This window comes from Carlito syrichta, unplaced genomic scaffold, assembly GCF_000164805.1.
Source record: "Carlito syrichta isolate Samal-C Ts95f unplaced genomic scaffold, Tarsius_syrichta-2.0.1 Scaffold314116, whole genome shotgun sequence".
Taxonomy (NCBI): domain Eukaryota; kingdom Metazoa; phylum Chordata; class Mammalia; order Primates; family Tarsiidae; genus Carlito; species Carlito syrichta.
The window spans coordinates 229,866-240,583 of record NW_007258212.1 but is presented as its reverse complement, the minus strand read 5'-3'; the positions used below and the strand labels follow the sequence as shown (position 1 = coordinate 240,583).

The 10,718-nt window shown below is 35.7% G+C and overlaps 1 pseudogene; it reads left to right on the top strand.

The window, feature by feature from the left end:
• LOC103273664 overlaps positions 1–6,493 on the top strand; it is an 11,004-nt pseudogene extending 4,511 nt beyond the window's left edge.
• The last annotated feature ends 4,225 nt before the right edge of the window (positions 6,494–10,718 follow it).

Genomic DNA, 10,718 nt, shown 5'->3' with positions numbered 1-10,718 from the left:
AGAAGGCTGTGCTCAGTTGTCCTCCTGTACATTGACAACGTGGTACTAATAAGGTGGGAGATAAACCTCAGAGACAAGCCTTCCTGTGAAAAAGCTTACAAAAGAGAAACAAATGAGATCAAGGACACCGGCTGTACTGATGAGCAAATAACCTGGGCCTCCAGACCTGATCAGAATCCTGACCTCCAGATTGAGCCAGTGGCCATCATTCATGATGGGTATTACAAGTGTGAGATGGTAACACCTGATGGGAATTTCCAACATGGATATCACCTCCAAGTGTTAGGTAAGGAACATCATATACATTTCACTTTACTCCATTTGAAGATTGAAGCTAATGTTTCTCTAAATTCCATATGCCTTATGTGAAGACTGAAGGGCTTTTTCCTCACATCTCTGCAGTTCCCCCTGAAGTGACCCTGTTTCTAACAGAGAATAGAATGGTGGTGTGCCAGGCAGTTGCAGGGAAGCCAGCTGCGGAGATCTCCTGGACCCCAGAGGGAGACTGCGTCACTCAGCCAGAATATTGGGGCAATGGCACAGTGACTGTTGAGAGTACGTGTCATTGGGAAGGTTACAATGTGTCTACCGTGACATGCTCTGTCTCCCATTTGACTGGCAACAAGAGTCTGTGCACAGAGCTTCTTCCTGGTCAGTAATTATTCTTCTTGTTTTATTTGATTTTCCATTCTTTCTAATAAGTCATGTTAAGAAGGACAAAGAGTGTGTGGAGAAATTGTACTTAAGGATGCTCTCTCCAGTGTTCATTTTATCCCCTCCCTCCCCAAATAAACAGATATGTTTAGGGGAATAATGGACATTTGTTGTTAAGAAATGTGGTTTATTCTTCTTTTAGGGTTCACTTCTACACTAGTAGTTAATTCACATGAGTAGTATACTTTTAAAAGAATAGATATGGTAAATTGAAAGATAATTTTAATTATCTTATCTGTCTCCGTTTCCCAAGTAGCTAGGACTACAGGTACATGCTACCATGCCTGACTAAATTTTTGATTTTTGTAGAGACAGGGTATCACTCTGTTGCCCAGGCTTGTCTTAAATACCTGAGCTCAAGCAATCCTTTTGTCTTGGCCTCCCAAAGTGCTAGGATTATAGGCATAAGTTACTGTGCCTGCCCCGGCTATGGATTCATTTTAAAGTAAGTACTAAAGAGTTGACTGGAAGTTCTACTAGCTAGCTTCAATTCAGTGAAAAAAGTTAAATATATATGTTTATTAACTGTGGATTTGTTATGTATCTGAAGGTCTTTTCTCTGGGGCTATTCAGGCTTTCCAGAAACAACTCACTAGTCTCTTGTCTTGGAGAGATAAACCTGACTACCAGTGTTCTGGAAGGGAGAGGGGCGAGCTTGTGAATGTGTGTGAGTGGGCATGTGAGCGTCCCTCTCTTGAGAACTCAGACTTTCCTTTAATGCCTCTCTTCAGTCCAGCACTTCATCCCACCCTCCATGATGTCTGGATCCTTGACTCTGTTGTCTCTCCCGTTCATCTTCTCTATACCAGTCTCCTTTTTTCTCTGCTGGTTGAGTAAGGTGTGCTGCACAGGGCGAGGCTGGACTTGGAGACCTCCTTGTTCTCAATAAAGACTTTCAAAGGAGCTCTCAGCTTTTAGTCCCACACTTCATCCCTCTACATATCCCCTTTCCCTGTATTTGATGTGTTCTACTTAGATTTTTTTCTGAAGTTTTATTGTTGTACTTATTCTACTCTGTAGATCATTAGCCAGTCTTCTACTCATCAGAAGAGGAATTATGCTTTGGTTATGTATGAAATTCCTCCACATGATGCCATATTCCAAGAATTTCAAAATCGAAGTGACCTTCTTTTCTAAAGTTGCTTCTAGTGCAGGAGTCTCTTCTGTGTCTTTCTTGCTAGGTGGATCTTTAGCCTCTGCTGGTACAAGGCCAGTGAGAGAGAGAGAGAGAGAGAGAGAGAGAGAGATCAAAATAGATAGACAGTTTTAAGAAATGTTTTAGCATGAAAACCAAACTTGTTTTTCAAATAAAATATCAAGAGATCCAACACTTAAAAATATCAACTGTGGAAGGAAGGTGAAATGACTGAATGTCAAACTGCTTGGTCTCCATTTCGCCTCTTTTGGTTGTCCGGAAGCCACATTCATGTAACACCAGGAGTATGTTTAAATTTCTGCCTCTCAAGCTAGCAATTCTTTTGTTGACTTTGTAGATTGAGGGTGATACTGCTTCTAGCAGCTGATAAATAAAGGTGCTGCTATGCACTCATTTTAGTTTTAGTGCCCTGGCAGAAAGGTGACTTTAGAATCAGGATTATTTTTCCATCTTCCTTCTTAACAATTATCCATTTTTTCTGAATGTTGGCGGTGAGAAACACTCTATTCCTACTGTGACAGAGATCTCAATTTCAATCTCTGTTAAGGGAATTCACTATTTGTGAAATCTTAAAGCAACAAAAACCTCACATAAGGTGATATCTTGCTGGGAACTCTGGAGTCTGTGTTGATAAAGCGATTTAATTATACCAATTCTTTGAACTACTAAGGGGTCAGATTTATTTAAAATAAAATTACAAAAAATGAATTTAATATACTGTGAGACATCATTGAAGCATATATATGTTCTATATATAAGATATGTGTGTGTGTGTGTGTGTGTATAAAGTTTTTTTTTAGAGCAGTTTTAGGCTCAAAGCAAAATTGATTGGAAAGTACAGAAAGTTCTCATGAAACCCCTGCCTCTGCTCAAGTACAACCACTTCAACTGTGGACATCCTGCGATACAGTGTTATATTTATTACTATTGAGAAATCTATATTGATACATTGTTATCAACCCCAAACCATAGTTTACATTAGGGTTCACTATTGCTATTGTACATTCTATGGGTTTGGACAAATGCAAAATGACATGTATTCACCATTATAGTATCAGAATAGGTTCACTTCCCTAACAGTCCTCTGTGATCCACCTGGTCATCTCTCCTTCCCCACAATCCCATGACAACCAGTGATCTTTTTACTTCTCCCTACTTTTGCTTTTCTTGGATGTCATATAGTTGGAAGCATACAGTCTGTCGCCTTTTCAGTCTGGCTACTTTCACCTAGCAATGTTCCTTTGAGGTTCCTCCATGTCTTTTCACAGCTTGATAGCTCCTTTCTTTTTTGTGCTAAATAATGGTTCATTGTTTGAGTGCACCACATTTGAATCCTATACTTTTCTGTCTATACTTACAGGTACCAAAATATCAGCAAAATTATATATTTATATCATCCGTTCTACTATTTTGTTGATCATGGTGGGATCCATTTGGAGTTTGAAAATCAGTGGCTGCAGGTATTGACTGATGAATGCTTTTTCTCTTCAGCTATGTTATTCTAGAAAAGATTCAGAAATATGGAATTGATCGATCAGTTATATGAGGCTGTTAACATCAAATCTCCCACAATCATGAAGAATATCCTGAAGATGTTTGACTTGGTGGACTTTGAATGTTGAGAGGGACTTTGCTAGGGTCCTTTGGAATGCAAGCAAGGTGAATTAGTTCATCTAGGGCAGGATCTTGTGATAGACAACACACGCTAATGTTTTTATTTGGGAAATTGTTAAAATTTGAATTTGTACCAAAGAAGATGTGTTATATATATTCAGTTGCATCAAGTTCCTATTGCATAATTTCACTTTTCCAAAATCCAGACTTTTCCATTTGAGGGTATTAATCACAAGCAGTATTCTTCATTCATTTATGATAGCTTCTTTCTGATTTATTATGGCTTCTTTAAAAACAAACCATAGTTGTTAATAGTAGATTGCCTTAAAAATTTTTTAATCTAAACAACAATATTTTCTTCATTTACTCCAGCTTTTTTTTTAATTTTCACAGAAAATGTAAATTGCAAAAAGCAGAAGCTACTCCAGTTGTTGAGGGGGTAAGATGAAAGATAAGATCAAAAAGAATATCTGTAAAGTTTTAAGCTATGTAGTTTGAAAATCCAGCAACATCATATGTCATTTGTGTCAATATTAGTGCTTTAGTTGAAACACTAAATCCTGATTTTATAATGCTGATATGTATAATTATTTTATTAATGATCTACCAAGTACTATTTATACATCACCCAAATGCACATTTTCATGTCATGAATTGCATCCTAATACACATGATGTTTGCCTTCTTTGGAGAAACTGAATCTATTTTTGTCCTACATGAAATCAGCTCTGATTGTTGATTTCCCTTTTTCAATGCCACCAATGTTTCCTTCTTACCCCAATTTAAAATATATCCTGCTCCTTAATCTCTTATAACAAGTAACTTTCTAAGTCTTTGGCTTACTCCTTTGAAATCCTCACATCACTTCATTCATCTCCATTCCTATTTTCACACAACCATCACTTCACATGGAGAGTTAAGTAATCAACAAATATTTCTGATAAAATATTGGAACAAAGCCATATTCTCTTTTTTAAGCTTTTTTCTTCTTTATTTTAAAGATGTGAGGTACAATTCAGGGTTAGGCAAATATTCATTATGCAGGCATCCTTGTTGATATGTGTGCAACTCTCTCCCCTGGAAGTTTCCCCCAATTGCCAATCCCCGCCCCACCCTCTCGGCAGTTTCCCACTACTGCCAATCCCTTTCTTATAGTGTTATGGTAATTGTTCAAGGTCTGCTTATGAGTGAGAACATATGGTACTCTGTTCTTTGTTTCTATGATTGATCACTGAGTATGATAAACTCTAAATCCATTCAAGTTGCTGTTAAGTCCATATGCTTGTCCTTTTTTAAGGCAATATAATACTCCATTGTGTATATGTACCACATATTTTTTAATTCAGTCCAGCTTCAATGGGCAGCACGATTAGTTCCATGTTTTTGCTATTGTGGATAGAGCTACAACAAAAATGCATGTGTAGGTATCTTTTTGATAGAATGACTTGAGTTCCTCCAGGTATATTCCCAATAGGGGGATTGCTGGGTCATATGGAAGGCCAATTTCTAGTTCTTTCAGAAATCGCCACACTGTCTTCCAAAGAGGTTGCAATAGTTTGCATTTCCACTAGCAGTGTAGAAGTGTTCCTTTTTCTCCACATCCTCCTGGCATCTGTTGTTGCTTGTTTTATTTTATTTATTTATTTATTTTAAACATATTTTTTATTTTAAGATTGTGTGGTACAGTTAAGGGTTAGATATACAAATATGCATCGTTCAGGCACCCTTGTTGATAAGGAGTGTCTCCCCATCCCCAGACAGATATTGACTACCATTAATCCCACCACCTTTGTCTTCCCTGTTTCCCCCCCCCAATAATTCCCACCACTGTCAATCCTTTTCTTATTGTTGCTTGTTTTATTAATGGTGGTCGTTCTTACTGGGATTAGGTGGTATCTCAATGTGGTTTTGATTGGCATTTCTCTGATGATTAGTGAGGCTGAGCACTTTTTCATGTGTCTGTTGGCTGCCCATATATCTTTTTTTGAGGAGGGTCTATTCATGTCTTTTACCCACTTTTTAATGGGGCTGTTTGTTTTTTTCCTTTTGGCATGTTTGCATTCCTTGTAGATCCTAGATGTTAAGTCTTTGTCAGATATACAGTTGGCAAATATTTTTTTCCCATTCTGTAGGCTATCTCCCTGCTCTCTTGATGGGTTCTTTCGCTTTGCAGAAACTTGTCAGTTTGGTGAGGTCCCACTTGTCTATCTTATCTCTTATGGTATGGTCATTTGGAGTTTTGATCAGGAATTGATTGCTAGTTCCAATTTCCATAAGGGTGTCTCTTGCATTTTATAAGATTCTTAGAGCTTGAGGTTTTGTATTTAAGTCTTTGATCCATTTAGAGTTAATTTTTTGTGTATGGTGATAGGCAGGGGTCCTGTTTCAATCTTTTGCATGTGATCAAACAGTTTTTCCAGCACCATTTACTGAATAGGTTCTCCTCTCCCCAATGGTTGTTGTCGTAGGCTTTGTCAAAGATGAGTTGGTTGAGAAATTGGGGCTTTGCTTCTGGAATCTCTGTCCTGTTCCATTGGCTCATATGCTTATTCTTGTACCAATACCAGGCTGTTTTGATTATTGTAGCCTTATAGTAAAATTTGAAGTCTGGAAGTGTGATGCCTTCTGCATTGTTTCTTTTACTAAAGATTATTTTGGCTCTTTGTGGTCGTTTATGTTTCCATATGAATTTCTGTATTGTCATTTCCAGGTCTGAGAAGAATGATGTTTGTAATTTAACGGTTATTGCCAAAGTCACATTCTTATGTTTATATAAGCCCAGAGACACGACTACTAGCATTCTTGTTAGATACTAAAGTTGTGGGCACAGGTAGTTTCTATAATGGTTTCTTGAACTGATTTTGACTTTGAGTTCCTTTTTAGGATGAAATGCAGCCCTATGCCAGCTACATTGAAAAGAGCAATCCACTATATGATACTACAAACAAGGTGAAGACATCTCAGGCGTTAAAAAGTGAAGTTGATGGCACAGCCCTCCAAACTTTATAAGTTATTTGGAATCCAGGACCAGGAAAAAATGATTCAAGATGCATTATAATTACTCTTTTGATTTTCTTACAGTTATAGAATGGAAGATTTATTTTGAAGTTAATGGTTTCAAAGGTTCTTAGAAGGCAAAGACATTCTAATAGATTTTCATTTATATCTTTGTATAACTGGACTTTTAGATTCTTAGCTGCTACTAGCTAGTTCTCTGAAGAACTGATGTTATTATCATTACATAGAAAGCCTATACTCAAGATCAAATATCCAAACTGTGCCGTGCAGTGAAAAAGAAAACCAAGTTTACTCAAGAAATAACTCTGCAGAAGGAGCAACCAATAGTTTATGTATCCTTCTAGAATATTTGTATATAGATGTGACATATCTATATGCCTATGGTATATATAGATGTTAGTGTATATATTTGTCTATTTGCATATGTTTTCACTTATCTCTGTCAAGACACCAATGGGAACATACTGTAATGCTGTTCTATACTTGCAAAAATCGAATAACATCGGACTGGAGATATTCTAATATCATCTCAAGCAGAGCTACCTCATTGTTTTTTATGTCTACATAGAAATTGTGTGGTTATAGCCTAGTTTAATTAAATATAGTTCCAGTGATGGACATTAGATTGATTTAAGCTTTGTTTGTGAATAAACCAAACCACAAAGAATGTTTCTTGTGGATATATGTCTTTGTATTTGTTTGAGTATATATGTAGGATAATTTTTTTGTGGCGTGACACTGCCAGGTCAAAGGGTTTGTGTGGGGTTTTTTGGATATGTCAGATTATACCAATTTATATTCCTTCCAACAGTGTTTGAATGTGCCTTTTCCAAATTTGTATTTAATATCTGCAAGGCTTCCAGTTCCCAGTTCTCACTTCCTCTTCAATATCTGTTTTTAAACTGGTTAACTAATACGTTGTGAGATTCTAATAGGAATTATACTGTATAATAAAAATGAATATTAATATTTTTGTCATGTTTGTGAGAAAGAATATGAATATGTGAAAACGTTTGCTTCTTTGGATTTCACTATATCCTGGCAGAGCTATTGACAGTTAACACCCGATGGTTTTGCAGATGTGGTCCCTAGAAATTGTGTATGTTAATGATGTACGATCTGCTGTGAAGTATTTATCAAATAACAAATGTCTTTGGACTATATAAGCCACAAAATAAGCACTATGGAGACCTTGGGTGTATTTGTATAATATGATCAATGTGATAAGAGAATGATCCTGGGAAGACATGGGCCTCCCCTTTCTGTGGAGTAAAATTTTGAGCTTGTGTAAATATTAATAATTTTAAAGTATCATTAAAATATGTTTTAGTTATGAAAATTATGAAAAGATAATTTAGTTTGCTCCATAGCCAGAAAAAAACATTAAACATTGTCATGATAAAAACGAAAACAAAATTCACTCACTCTTCAATGTGACCATCTGAGATATTTAAGATAGCTATTTTGTCTTATTAATATAGTCTTCCTCCTCCAGGTATCTTAGTTACTTTGGTTTTAGACTTACAGGTATATTTAATTTATTTTAGATGCAAAGCTAATATAATAATACTTTGCACATGATATTTTGAATAAACCATTTTGACTTGGCCAAAAATCCCAATCCATTAAGTTTCTGCATATAAATATTATCAAGCAGTACTCATAATAGACATCATAATTCTGTCCTTGATTTTTATTATTTTTTTATCTATCTCTATTTGAGAGGAGGCTCATAGTTAGGTACGAGACTCTGAGATATTTCTGTAGAACAAAATAAGACAAAACTGTGTTTACATTTTAACTTTATAATGTCAAAAAAGGCATCTCGAATGACACTATGGTAAAAACTTCAACATGGCTTATAAATGTTAAATTGTATTGTACAGGAAATAATTATATGAAAATGTTCACTGAAGGGGTGAAACCAAGTTGAACAGTGTAATCATATGAGAAAATGAAAACATAATCTCCAAATATGCTGTAGACTTTTGAATCAGAAAACCTAGAGATTGGACTGGGCTTGTCAGTTAGGTCATCCAGGAAGCAGAGGCTGAGATGCAGTTAGAAGTAATAATTCACATATTTGATTGTATTTTTAAAAATTTTAAATTTTTTTTTCAATATTCCACTTTGCTTTGCTAGCCCTTTTGCATTCGGACGTCCCCTCTCAGGGGACATAAAGAGATTGCTGGTGGTGATTATATAGGACAAACTTATGCCAGCACAATTTTAAAAAAAATGTATGTTTCTTTGAAGTTTTCCATTCAAATTGCAAGAACAAGCAAATAAAGAGATGGAATATTATACCAAGATATATGTTAAAAAAATCAGTAACACTACGTAGAAAGAGAATGTCCTTCCACATCGTCTTAATAAATTATATGTTATTAATGTGGGAGGAATAAAACAATACTGCATTGCCTGCTGGAATAGAAAAACACCAGATGGAAGACATCAAACAAATTACTATTGTACAACATGTATCAGTGAACCTGCGATGCATGTCAGTGACTATTTCACATGTTACCATGTGTTAGAAAAATACAAGCTATAAAATTTATATTTTTGCTATAAATAAGTTCCTCAATCTCCAAATTCCATTATAAGCCAAATATTACTACAAAAAATAATTAGTTTCAGCACTATACTATTTAATTTGAAGTGATTGGTGTTTCACCATTTCATAAAAAAAATGCAATTGAGTTACCAGTAACTGATCTGTTAGATGCTTCTGCGTGCAAAGAGTTAATTCAGTCTCTCTCTCTCTCTCTCTCTCTCTCTCTCTCTCTCTCTCTCTCTTGTCTCTCCCTCTTTCAACATCTCTTGTAATTTAAAAATTGCCCATTGTAATATGCATCTGTTAGTGATTATGCTTTGTTTATGATCATTGAAAATAGTATTCCTGTAGTAGTATTCTTGGCTCGTTTGTTTGTTTGTTTATTTATTTATTTATTTTTAAAGATGTGGGGTACAATTCAGGATTAGATGTACAAGTGGTCATGATACAGGTAAAGTTTGGGTCTCCCTTTCATCCCCACTTGACCTGGTTTGAGATCAGATACCCTCATTGATGTTGTTTCCATTCCTCCACCTCCCCTGGCAGTATCCCACTACTGCCAATTCCTTTCTTTTAGTATTATGATAAATGTTCAGGGTCCGCTTATTTGTGAGAACAAGTGGTAGATTGTGCACATTTTAAAAGGTACACTTTGTTAAGTTTTGATATAATTTTATGCCTGTGAAACCATCTGCATATCAAGACAATGATCATGACCATTACCCTCAAAAGTTTTCTTATGCTTCTTTGTGACGCTCCCCAAACTCTTCTTGTTCACCCTCCTCCCCTCTCCAAACAACCACTCATTTGTTTTCTGTAACTATGCATTAGTTTGCATTTCTTAGAATTTTGCATACATAGCATCATGCAATAGGCACTCTCTCTCTCTTTTAGGGGGAGTCCTGGTTTTCCTCCTCATCATAATTATTTTGAGATACATCCACACATCAATACTTCATTCTTTCTATTGCAAATAGTTTTTAATTGTATAGATAAACAAATTTATCCATTGACCTGTTAATATATATTTGGGTTGTTTCCAGTTTGGGGTTACTAAGAATATAGCTGTTGTAAGCATTCTTGTGTGAGTATTTTTTGACCTGCGTTTTTATTTTACCAGGGAAAATACTAACAAGTGCATTGGCTGGATTATATGGTAAGTGAATGTCAAACTTTTAAAGAAATTTCCAAATTGTTTTTCATTGTCATTGTACTATTTTACTTTTGCCCTGCAACACCAGTGTATGAATCCTCTAGTTCTTCCACATCCTTCTCAACACTTGGTATAGTCATTCTTTATCATTTTAGACATTCTCATAGACATGGATTGCCATCTCATTGTAATTTTAATGTGTATGTCCCTAAAGATAATGGTGCTGACCGTCTTGTCATGTACTTAATTACCACCTACATATTTTCTTTGGTAAATGCCCACATATTTTTGCATAATATATTGAGTCATTTGTTTCTTAATTGGCTTGCAACTTCTTTGTATATTCTGAATACAATTTCTTTTCCTAAAAGATACAAGGTCTTTTGAAGAGAAGTTTTTGATTTTGCTGAAGGATAATCTATCGATTCTTTTTTCTTTTCTTTTCTTTTTTTTGTTGAGTTGGAGTCTTACTCTGTCGCCCAGAATGGAGTGCAGTGACCGCTCCC